The sequence below is a fragment of the Tyto alba genome, unplaced genomic scaffold (genome assembly GCF_018691265.1).
Source record: "Tyto alba isolate M040663 unplaced genomic scaffold, T.alba_DEE_v4.0 Super-Scaffold_16, whole genome shotgun sequence".
NCBI classification, from domain to species: Eukaryota; Metazoa; Chordata; class Aves; order Strigiformes; family Tytonidae; genus Tyto; species Tyto alba.
In genome coordinates, this window is record NW_024881278.1 from 26,031,780 (window position 1) to 26,044,842 (window position 13,063).

Consider the following 13,063-nt stretch of genomic DNA (forward strand, 5'->3'; position numbering starts at 1 on the left):
ATCAAAAAGAAAGCTGTGAACCTGTAAGGCCAGTTACTTTTAAGCAGGATAGGTAAAGGCAAAGGGAGAGGAAAATTATGTAATGTGAGCACATAGGGAGTGCAATTTTTTCCTCCTATAGCTTATTGGAGAAGAATGGCTCAAGTGCCTGTACACGGTTCATTTTATGTCAAAAATGTACTGTGGAATGAACTGGTGTATCAATCCCAAAACTTCTTGGCAAGGGAGGTATCTTCAGCTTTAAGCCAGAGTGATCAGCTCTAAGGGAAGAGAAAACAGGCAGGTTCAAGTGTGGCAAGTGGATGTGGTCCTGCCCATTTCTTAAATCTGAGGAAAAAAAATAAAAATTCTAGAGAACCAGAAGAATTGTAGGGCTTTCTGCATCCTATGGCCTCCCTAAAGACTTTCTCACTTGGAGAAAGGTCATAGGATTCGAAGCTGTTTCTCAAGTATCAAAAAGTGTTTCTCAAGTGCTTCTATGTAGTATTGCCTTGATGTCATGCATCATTATAAACAAGTTATTATTTCATTCAGTGTTTTGGGAAATGATGGGACTGGAACAATACACCCACAGCAGTTCCCTCCCTTATCCCAGCAGGCTTTTTAGTGAGCTACTTATGAGCTGTACCTCACTAACTGATGGCTGTCTGTCTATGTCTGGTAATAGTGTATCTCTGAGGAATTTGGAGTAGGAATATTGATGGATTTTATGAAGGGCAGAAAGCTGGGAAGGAGGAGAGGGACATAAATTTGTGCTGTCATGCGGTTTGATGACTGCTTGATCTGAGTACCCCGGGCTGAAAAGACCCCAGGGCTTCATTGCTGCGGGCAGTGAATGCATCATCGCTCCTTTTTCTATGCGTTTCTGCTTCTGAGGCCAGTCAGTCATTTACACCTGACGAGATAGCAGAAAAACAGAGTTAAGCAGGGCAGTGTTCCATTCATTTCTGTCTGGTTAGCTCAGGTTCAAGCTAGACCTGGGATGAAAACTCAAAAAAATAGGAATCGTCATAAAGGAACAAGTACTAGAAATGAGGCTTAGCAAAAGTGTGTGTAGAAATCTGTTTGAAGTCTTAGGCTCTTGCATAACTGTCTCTGGCTAGTTCCCTAAACTTTTTTTCATCTGGTGTAATCTCCCTAGACCCATTTTACTTAAAACCATACAAGCAATTTGAAAGTTCTGATGACGCACAATGTGTATGCTGTGACCTTCGCATAGTCTCTGCAAAAAAGATTGTCTTTCCTCTTTCTGTTTCATAAACACTGTCCATCTGGCCCTGTCACATCCACGGATATGAAGAAATAGTCTCCCTCCTGTACAGGGGAGGCAGCCCATTAGGCTAACAGGATAATGTCTATAGCAATATTCACAGGTGGCCTGTTATAAGGGATTTGTGATCAGTGGAGGTATATGTACACTCCAGTCACCTTTTAGCCCATGTTAAACTCTTCAGTACTGTCAAATTACTAGATGAAATAATTTAAAGGTAGCTCAAGCTACCTGGCTGGAAATACTCCTTGTCTGATGGAGAACAAGCTATTTCCCCACATCATTAGATAGACCAAGGTACTCTTGAACTGCCCATAAAACAAAGCTAGACTGAATCACATGTTTTCGCCAAAAGTTATCCTACCCAAAGGAACCAGAAAAACCATTCACCTTCTTTTTTTTTTCCCCCGACTCTTACAACACAGGTTCTAACCTCAGCATTACAGGAAAAACTGCTCTCCCCAACTGTGAAGATCAATCAGAGACAGAGACTAGGTGCTGCTCCCTGAATGTAACTGATTCTGTAACTCTAGTCCAGCTCTTTAAGGGTGCCTTGCTATCTAGTCTAACCTGTGTCCAGGGGGCATAACTGCCTAAGAATCGTATGTGTAAATGTGATGAAGACTCGGTCCATAGCACCTGACCTTAGATAAATTCCTGTCCAAACATTCTGCCTGCTCACATGACCCAGTCCATACTCCAGATGGAGTGGGAGATGACTGGTGGGTTGATATTCCCAGCCCTGCCCTGCACTAGCTCCAGTTGACCTAGTTCTGGGTAACTGAATATCTCACCACTTCCTCAGTACAAAAATACTCTTGCATCATTTTGAAATCATGATGCTCCCATTGAAGAGTGCACATAATCCAATACCATCTGTAGTGACCTCATGCTTGTATGCAAAATGGTCGTCAGGCCATTTCATGCTTGCAGTAAAACAGAAGGATTTACTGGAAAGGGATTAAATTTAGTTTTAAAATGTCTGCAGAGCCAAATCAATTCCAAGGGTTTTCTGAGCTGCTGAACAACCAGAGGCAATCATTGCACTTCTCTGTTGCCAGTTGCAGCCTTGTATCTCTTCTAGGCAGGGACTGTCTTCCACTCTGTATTTGTACAGCTGCTAGTTTTGTAGGATGCTACCCCATCTGGTCCTCTGCACCATTATGACGGTATTGGTGAGCCTCCACTTGCAGGCCAATCAGCAGGACACCTCCTCAGCTTCTCTCCTGTCTGTGATACCTGTGGGTGAAATACAGGCAACTGCATTCGAGTTCGACATATATCTGACGCCAACTGCATCTGGCAACCACTCCAGCACTGCACAGGACTGCCCCAGGATTTCTAGTTATTTATAATTCAGCATCAGATTGGACCCAGTTGCTGCTGGTTAGAGATCTTTTTGCAATAACAAACTAAGATTACATGAAGAGCTTAAAAAAGAATTTCAGCCCTCCAGGGCTAAATTACTTCCACTTACATACAACTGTCATATCTTTAAAGGGCAAACCCGGAAAGCTAACACTGAAAAATATAACTTTACAACCCAGATTATCTGCCTGCCCTCTCTAGGCAATCACGTCTCATATCTATAAGGTCTTTCATAGCAAAAATCAAAATTCAAGCTAAGTGGATGGAAGATTTATGTACAGAGTAGGAAACAACAGCTTGGGAGGAGGTGTATTTGAATGCTGGAGCCAGTTACAAAGACAAACCTCAAACACCATACGACTGCTTTTACATAGCATCTCACTCATGTCTGGTAAAATCACTCCATGCTCACCCAGACTTTGCAAACTACTAGTCACCAACTGAGAAAGGCATGGTGACGTACATGTTACGGTAGCATCCAGCACTGGCAAACAATCCACTTCCATATGTAGCTCAGGATGTATTCCAGACGTTTTGTAACTGATGTATTTTTCATGAAATAATAATTGGAACGCAGAGAGAATAAAACCCCTGTGTACCAACTTACCTGTCCCCTGGGAAGCCTCATGCTGATCAATTCATTTTTAGGGAATTTAATTAGGAGCAAAGTTACACAGGAACATGAAGCGGTCACTTCTCTACACTTTTTGTGAATATTCCCAATGATGTGATGAGAGAGCAGTCATGCTTCACATAGTGGTTGTATTCAGCCCTGATTATATACCTGGATTAATAATTGAAGCACTTAACCCCAGGGGCAAATGGATTTCCCCGAAGAACACAGAAACTATGGAGGGGGGAGTTCAACGTGTCAAATGTCAAGATGTGGAGCTGCTCATAGCCCATTGTTCAAAATTTTCCTACAAGAACATTTTACTCTCTTCAGAAGCCCAGGGCACCCAGGCTTTATCATCACTTTTCCTCTTACCCCCAGTAATGGCACGGGAGAGAAGCAGAAGGGGAGAAAGAAAAGATGAGTAAAAGAAAGAGTGAAAAATTTTCACTGTCTTTTTTTTTAATAAAAAAAAAAAAATCAAGTAAATTACATAGAAAAGTCTATGGGATGCAAATTTTCACCCAAAAAAGGACAATTGACATATTTTGTCTTAGTTCTGCCTATGGAAAATATCCCCTGTTGGGGGTTTTTTGGTGGTTTCTTTTTCCTTCTTTTTATGTGAAGTCAGGACCCAGCACTGTATTGTCTTCAGAGAGCAGCACACTGAGACCAATGACTAACTGGTACCTTGACAAGAATCCCAGCCCGTTCTTCAGCCACAATGGTATCTTACATCTCCAGCTGCTATAAATGCTTGGGTGGCTCTTCCCCAGGACTGGGCTCCACATGGTCCCTCCCAGGAATGATATGAGAACAGACTTTCAGAGCAGATAGCTGAAAGGTTTCCTTCATTGAGGGAGTTTAAAAATCACTGCCCACTCATGTCTCTCTGCAGTTTGCTTTCCTCTTCCCATTAGATCTCCTGGTGTTAGGTGTCACTGACATCATAAGCTGTCAGACTCTCTGTAGGAGCCTAGATGATCCTCTGGGGTGCACACCCCTGAAATGCTGCTGTGACCAAATTCTGCCCTACTGCCAGCAAGTCCTCAGAGGTTCTGATTTTGGTCCTGCTCAAATACAGCATCAATGAGTTCAGCTTACAAGGAGCTGGATGCTTCCTTGGTCAAACACATTCAGCTGTGAATGGAAGTGAGAGCGACAGCAGGTTGGTAAGCAGTCCTTCCTGAGTGCCAGGCTGTATGGACAGTACACCCTTACGTATCCAAGGACTTTGGTAATATGAGAGTAAGCTGAGAAATAGGTCATTCATGTCTCCCCACCGCGCATGTTCATATCACATGCAGCTATGCCCCTTTCAATATAATCCCAAGATTTAGAGAGACTGAATTGCTGTAGGCCTCCCAACTTCATTCAGTCAGATGCAATTTATCATTTAACTTTTTTAAGCAAATCAACCAGTTGCCAGTTTGGCTTCATTTTCTCATTCTTAGAACTGCTGAGCAGAAAGGTCAAATAGTGTGAAATACAACAAAGAGCAAAGGCTGTTTGATTGATTCTGATTTTTTTCTTGAGAAAGGGAGCAACATGCAATTGGCGATGCAGTCCAGGGCAGGCGGGGTGTGTAACCTTCCATAACTCTGCTACAATCTCAGGTGATAACCTGAGGATGGAGTAGCTGCCTGCTCTGCTGTGTTCATTGCCATTGCTTCCCGTGAGGTTGTCTCTGTTACAGAAGGAGCCTGTAACTCACTGACTGATCAATAGAAATTAGGTAGGAGTGGCTGAGGTTCTTGAGCAAAATAATGAATTTTCCAGTCCAACTCTGGCTATTCAGAAGTCCTGAGCAGTGGAACAGCACACACAGAGAGACCGTCTTCCGCTGCATTTACATCCAGAACTCCAGCCGCTTTGCAAACATGTGCAACTGACCCGTACGTGTGGCTCAGAGTTGTCCCTGGAGTAATACTGTATCTTGCCAGCCTCTGACTCTCCCACAGGAAATGTCACCCATTCCCAGTCAGGCCGAATGAAACAGTCCTGGCAATGGGTTGGTACCAGCAGCTGAACTGTTTTGAAAATCTAGACTAAAATTGCCAAAACAAAGTGGCAATCACCAAGGCCTGGATTGTCAGCCGCATGGCTTACTTCTGGGCTCATTGGCATCCTTGAGAGGTTTCCTGCTGATTTCAGTGAGTTTTGTGAAGGGAGTTTGAGGTAAAACAAAGCATAAAGAGATTGGGCTGAGGTCTTAACCTCATCTCATCCACCTTTAGATACTTAAAGCCTCATCAACTACTATAGTCAACTAGGGGAATGTGCCACTCCAGGGAGCAAATGAAATTGTATCTCTTTCCGTTAGCTGTAGGTTGGCATGAGAATTACAGATTAGGTCTTTAGTTAAGTGCCTTACATTAGGCAGTCCTCCTGTGTGGTCTCCAGCAGTTCATTTTCTCTGTACCTCTGGGCAGCCCTGAGATAAGGACAGTTACATTTCACTGTTTGTACCTCTTGGCAGCTCTAAGATAAGGACAGTTTTATCTTCCTCATGTATAAAGAAGTTGGAGGTCTCTGAAAAGAAAGCTTTATAGAAGTACGTGGAATTATTATACTTCAGCAAAGCAAATCCACTGTCAGAGGAATCCACACACATGGATTTCTGTCTTCACCAGTCCCTCTCTTCTTTTCTAGTACAACCACATTACCAACTGACTGACAGTTCTTGAGTGTCCTAACCATTGTTCATTCATATTTATTTCAGCTCCAGCTAATGTTCAGTCTAGAGGCTAAGAGCTTTCTGGAAGATTGGTTTCAAGTAGATACGCAAAGAAAGGCAGCTGGGCAGCAGGCCTATTTCCCTTCTAGCAGCTTTTGTTATGATTTTAGATGTGAAATCCACTGATGGGGTGGAGGCTGAACTGATTTGCTGAACTGCCTTGTTCACTGATATGAAAACCTCCTCTCTTAAAATGAATCAGACCAAACCCTTATGACATTATCCCATGATCCAAAGAATGGCTTTGCATTTGGCCACAAGAAGAGCAGCATTTTTTTTTTTTTTTTTTTTTGAGCTGCATGGAACTGGGAATGTTTCAGGCAGTGACTCTCTTTATTCAACAAATAATACAGAGTCATGACTAAAGGAACTCTTAATTTCCCTCTGAAGTACCAGATCAAGCAGCCTTGTCTAATCCTTGTTCTAGCCTTTAAAGTTGGGACACTTTTAATTTTTTAAATTCTCTGCCAGAATCTATTTTTAAAGTTGTTATTGCAGTAGCTGCCAGATATGAGGAGGCAAGTGCCTCCCCCCATTTGTTTAAGGGAATAAGTGAGTGGGATCACACAGGCATAGACTGAATCTCCCAGATGAGGCTCCTAAAGCACTGGGCAATCATTAGTGAGTTAAACCTCACAAATACTTCCTGAGTTAGAGCTGAGCTCCTTTCACTGGTGGAAGGCAAAGAGATAGAGGCATGGGAAGGGGCAAAAGGCATCTGCAAAGAGGATTTTGCTATTTGAAGAACAAAGAGAGTGAAGGTGTGTCTTGCAGAGACAGTGATTTACTCAAGGTGATGTCGTCACTAGGAGTCTCTTCATTGATCTCCTTGGTCATTACAAACATCATAATTAGAGCTTGCTGAATGATGGTGTATCAGTATGTTCAGCACCTTACCTTCTGCTATCAGTTTTGAGTAATTACAAAGTGAGAAGGTTACAAAGTGAGAAGGAGCCAGTGGCATCATTAGTCTGAGCTCCTGCATACTGCAGGCTGCAGAATCACACTGAATTGCTTTTTCTTGGAAATACAGAGTAACTTTCAGGGATTTTTTTTTTTTTTTAATGTATTGCCAGTGAATTGAGAAATCCACCAGAAGCCTCTCATAAACTGGTTAATTACTCTCACTTCTAAAAAATCATGGATTTTTTTCTAGTCAGGATTTGTCTGATTTCAGTTTTCTATCATTGTTTTATTTATTTGTCTGACAGTTTGAACAGTCTTCCATTACCAAACCTCTGTTTTTATATCGGTGCTGAGAGATTGTGATCAATTCAACCCTTCATCTGATCTTTGTTCAAGCAGATTGAGCTCCTGGAGTCTTTCACTCTAAGGCATGCTTTCTAGTCCTCTAATCAGCCTAGTATCTCTTCTCTGTACTTTTTCCAATGTGTTATCAGCCTTCTGGAATTATTCACAAGTAACCTTTTCATTAGTCAAGCCGTTCTTCAGATGGTTGAATAATATTTGCCTGATGAATTTACAGTAACCTTCCTATTGGTTTGTTATATTATTTGTGAGTTGTTAACATGAACAGCTGCAGAGGTGTCTTCTCCTACAGCTCCACTGATGACAGAAGACATTTTCATGTGTTGTTAGTCCTTTTTCTGGACAAGCCACTGTGCCATCTGCCATCAATCCCAGCTGAGCCACAGTGAGACACCAACATGGTGTGTAAAAATGTTCCTGTGTCTCAGGATGGAAAGGAACATAAAAACCAGCCATTCTTGGGATATCTCAGCCCTTATCCGTGTTTTTTGCGGATTGCCAGAATCCTTTGGTATGTAAGAAGTTCTGAGAGAGACGTACTATTATACTTTAACCATACTCCTGAACTGGGGAACTCCTGAAAGAAGGGCATGTTTATCACCCCAAGAAGCTTCTTAAGTGGCTGCTTCAAGTGATGCTAGTAACTGTATCTAGTGCTTCCTAATCTATCAATCCCAGTGATTTATCTTAATTACCAGGCTCCATGATAAGTGACTGATATGCTGGGGTACTTGTGAATGAACACAAGGCTGATGTGGCTTCTGGGCAGAGATTCAACACCATAGAAGGCTATCCTGTCTTGAAAATGTCCTCGGTCATTCTCATCTACATTTGAAAGAGCTAGATGCCCACAAGAAACCTGTGTCTATACAACAATTACACAAATTTTAACTCAGCAGAATATCAGGTCCTGTCTTAATTACAAATTAACCTGTCTCCCTTCTCCTTGGCTGCAATGGTTTGCTGTCATTTGCTCTAGTGAAACAGGCTGTGGAACTTCCCTTTTAGCTTTTCGTTAGAAAGCCACTTGTTCAATTTAATGTAGTAGACTTCATCTGAACTCTCCTGTCTTGCCAGCACATGTTTCCATTGAACACAGAGCTTGGTGAAGAAATAGCCCCTTCCCTATCCTGCAGCCTCCCCTGGCCCTACTTCAACCAGATAGGCAGTTGTGTTTGCTCTCAATCTCTCTGAAGCCATTGAGGTAGTACAGCCTAAACTTTCTTCCCTGCTACATGACACTTGAATCCCACCAACCTCTCCCCCTCCAAGTGAAAATCAGTGTGGCAGGAAAGCTTGCATACTTAGGCTTTACTCTCTTTCTGAGGTTTTGGACCCCCTCTTTCTGCTACTTTGAGCTAGTTCAGAAAGCCACAGCCACCTCTAGTCTTTGATCTTGAGCCAAAGCCAACTTCATTTATTCCCCAGACTTTTTAGTTTTACTTTGACAGGCACAAGTGCTCTTCTCTGTGTTTTCTCTCTTCTCGCTGTTCCCCCCTTTCACACTGTCCCCCCCACTCCCCAGACCTTGGCTGGGAGTCTGCAACCTTATCATCCCTGTGGGAGAAGGTGTGTATGAACTTCTGCTTCATAGGTCACCAAGACAATGCTGGACCAAGGGAAGTGTGCAGGGAGAACCTAGGTGATTTGGCCCCAAATGTTAAGACAATGGGCTTTCCTGCCATTGTTTTCTGTCAGTCTTCCTCACTGCAGGAGGCAATACACACTCTGTCCTGGTGGCTAAAAATGCCCGAGAGGGAAAGGGAAGGGCCATAGCAGACATCTGGGGCCAGAGAAGAAGCGATTTGTTAACCACGTGTAGCCACAAATGGAGCTTTGAGGGAGGAGACTGCAAATAGCAAAGTATTTCCAGATGTTCAAAGTCAATTCAAACATGCCACCTACTGGACCTGAGCTTGGAAACTTGGTAGAGATGGGGCAGATGGCACAGAAGAACCAGGGAAGATGAGCTTCTACACTTCCCAAGGATTTATTGTAAAAGATGGTCCCTCCCCCACCTCTTCTGGTCTCTGAACTTTATGACCAGTGTTCTCTACTCTGTGACAAGCTCTCATATAGCCAAAAGCTGAAGAGAGCAAGGCAGGGAGCATGCAGAATTTTCCCAGAAGCTCTGTGGCAATAGCCTTTCTTGTAGTGCTTTGCAGAAGAAAAATACATCAGAGCAGCAAAAGTACAGGCTTTTTAATGTGGAAATCTTGAGTCTGCCCCTCCTCTGCCACAGCCTGCTTCATGTGATGCTGAGCAAGTAGGGCACATATTTAAATGCATCCCCTAGTTAGGGATGCTCCAGCTTCAAATATAATGGCCTGTTAAGAGATGCTGAGCATCCTTCAGAGTCATTAGTTTCAGAATATTGGATGGTCAACACTTCTGGAGCATTTCACATCTCAGTTCCTTGGCCTCTGAGAAAACCTTGGAAGTGGTGACAGAGAGGATGGTGAGCTCTGGATAGGGAAGGTAGAGAAGTCCGTGACTCATTACCTTCCTACACATCCCAAGGTAGTGCAAGTCACTGCTAGTGAGCTGTAAGCCCTTAGGAACTTTGTGTGCTCTGGATCTGATGGAACTGAAGAAGGCAGAATTGAGGGGCACATCTGAAGTACTGCTATGAATCTGCCTGTGTCTCAGGTTTTTCAGCTTGCTCACTTGAAAAACTGCCTGTGTGGCTCATAGGCAAATGAAATCAAAGGAAAAGAGAAACCAACCTAATACTGAGGCAAGTAAATGTTCTTTCATACTTCCGAAGTGCCATTGAGGGCAAAGCATTATCATTACAAAAACAGCTGCTATTTGTCTAAATCCTTCCCTAGCATTTGTGGTAGATCACTTTGGTCATTTACATTCCAATTCTTCCCTAAAGCTTTGCCACAGGGATTTGGGCAGGAGTTCAAGTACCTGGCAGCTGGAACCATGCCCCCACTAAGCCACCTAAAGACTGACATTCCAGGCCTCCCCTCATGGAGAAGAGCCTGGGTCCCCTAACTGAGCTTCAGCATCCTGAGTACAAAGCCTGTCAGATTTCATTGTTAACGAGTGAGGAAATAAATTGGCTCTAATTATTCTATGAAGAGCATAGATGGAATTTTACAGGAAAGAAGCTTTGTCTAGAGATTATAAGAGGAGACTCTGAGCCAGGATTCCCAGGTTTTATTTCTGGTTCTGCCCCTCACTCACTCAGTGGCCCCGAGTGAATGCTAGATCTTGTTTTCCCCCATCTGTAAAAAGGGGTGATGATATTGATCTTCCTGGCATAAGTGTTTCTAGGCTTAATTAATTAACAGCAGTGAAGCAATCTGAGTTTTCAGTTGGAAGATGCCATAGTAATAATCAAATAAGTACTTCTAGCTGCTTTGGTATTTGGCATTCTCATCCCTTTTCATGTATAGATGACAACCCTCAATGACAGGGAACAGAGCTTTCAATCTACTAACTGGTGACAGGACATTAAGGAAAACTGGTGTGTAACTGGGTAATAAATTCACTGAAATTGCATTTATTCTCAAGTTGTGAAGAATAGACAGACTTTTGCTCATCTATTTGTTAGTCTAAAATTTTAAATTCTTTTATGCAAACAAAACTTTTCACAAATGATTCACTTTTTTTTTCAGTAGTTTCTACTCGTGCAGAGTGATTGGCCAATCAACTCACATGGTATTGTGTCTGCTCCTTATGTGGATAATGCTCAGGCTCCCAAATACCTTTCAAAACCACATAATCACAGAATTACTCAGATTGGAAGGGACTCCAGGAGGTCTCTAGTTTCACCTCTTGTTCAAAGGAGGTGGTCAGTTATAAGATGAGAACAGGTTGCTCAGGGCTTTCAACAGTTGGGTCCTGAAAACCTTCAAGGATGGTGACTGCACAATCTCTTTGGGCAATACTTGATGGTCCTCGATGTGAAAATGCTTTTTCTTATAGCCAGCCTGAACCGCTCTCATTTTAATTTATGTGCATTATCTTGTCATCCCACCATGTACTATAGTGAAGAGCCTGGCTCCATCTTCTTGATAACCTCCTTGTAGGAACTGTCAGGTTGCTGTTTGTCCCCTGCAAAGCCATCTCTTCTCCAGACCAAACAAGCCCAGTTCCCTCAGCCTCTCCTCACAGAGATCTAGCCCCCAACCATTTTGCTTGTGTCTGCTGAACTTGCTCCAATGTGTCAATGTTTTTCTTGTACTGGGGGTCCAAAACTGGGTTCAGTAGTCCAGTGCCATCTGAGTACCTAGGGGAGAGGGATAAACACATCCATCAACCTCCTGGCTGTGCCTCTGTTCATACAGCTCAGAATGCCTTTGGTGTTCTTTGCTGCCAAGGCACATCGCTGGCTCATGCCCAGCTTATTCTCTGCCTGGATCCCCAGATCCTTTTCTGCAGAGCTGCTCCCCTGCCCTTCAGCCCTAGCCTGTACTGCTGCAGGGGCTCCTACTTCCCAAGTTCAGGACTTTGCATTTGTCCTTGCTGAATTTCATAAGGTTCCTATCAGCCCATTCCTCCAGCCTGTCCAGGGCCCTCTGACTGGCAGCCCTGCACTCAAGCATATCAACTGCCCCCTGCTACTTTGATGTCATCTCCAAACTTCATGAGCAAGCATTCCACCGCCTCATCCAGACAACTGTTAAAGATGTTTAAATGTGACAGGCCCCAGGATAGACCCCTGCAGTACCCCACTTGTTAGCAACCTCTGGGTAGAGTAACACATATATCCACTCCTTTCTGAGCCTGACCTTCTAAACCACTTTTTTACCTTCTGCTAGTCCACCCATACAGACCATAACATCCTAACTTGAGTACATTAATATTATGGTAGACAACATCAAGCCTTACTAAAGTCATGGTAAAATGCCTGCGAAGAAATCACATATGAATAATAGCTACATAAATTATATTTATGTGTGTGTATCTGCATGTGCTTTTTGAAAACAGACTTGTGAACTACTGTGTAGTCACAGTGTAAAGGCCAGTCAGCATGGTAGTGAAGTGAATTTGTGTCTTAGAGTTCAATTTCTTGAACGTGTGCTCTGCTGTTTTCCACTTTATGGTCTTCCATTTTGCCTTTGACCAGGATTTTTAAAAGCAAACATCCTTGTTCTTCCATCCAACTCCAGTGATGAGTCAAATGGGTCTCCGCATTCGAATGATGGAGCTAGTTCTAGCTATAAGTCATTGTCTAAAGTTTTTCCTTCCCCTAACTTCAAAAGGAATTCTAATCTTTTTAACCTCTGCTTTTCCCAGTAATGTCAAACATATGGTCTACAGGAGATATGGACCACCAATAAAATCATGGGAATCTTATGGACTGAGAGAATGGATGTGAGTGAGACACTCCAGGGGAACGGGATTGGCTCCATGTGTGGTCTGCATTGGCTTGTCAACATAAGCAGTATGGATCTCATGCACCATCCACTCTGTGTATATCTAGGCTTTAAACTTAAACCAGCTCTCCAGCTCCAGTCGTCACGTTCGTGCTACTGATGTTCAGCTCTGTCCGGTGCCTGTCATCCCATGTTCACTTGTTTGGAGATGCAGCACAGAGAGTTTTCCCCAGCAATTGGGAAACAGAAGCTGTATGTGCTCCTCATCATCATTTCTTGATAGCAACATTATTTTTCTAATGAAGTTAAGAATATGCTCTGAGAGCTTCTGGGTGCAGAGTGAGGCCATGCATGGAGGAAGGGGAGATGTGTGGCTGTTTTTTAACTGGGTTGGGGAGCTCATTCCCTCTCGAAGCCTTGAGCCATTGAAGTGGGATGGTGCCTATGTAAGCTGCTCTGCTGCAAAATTGGAA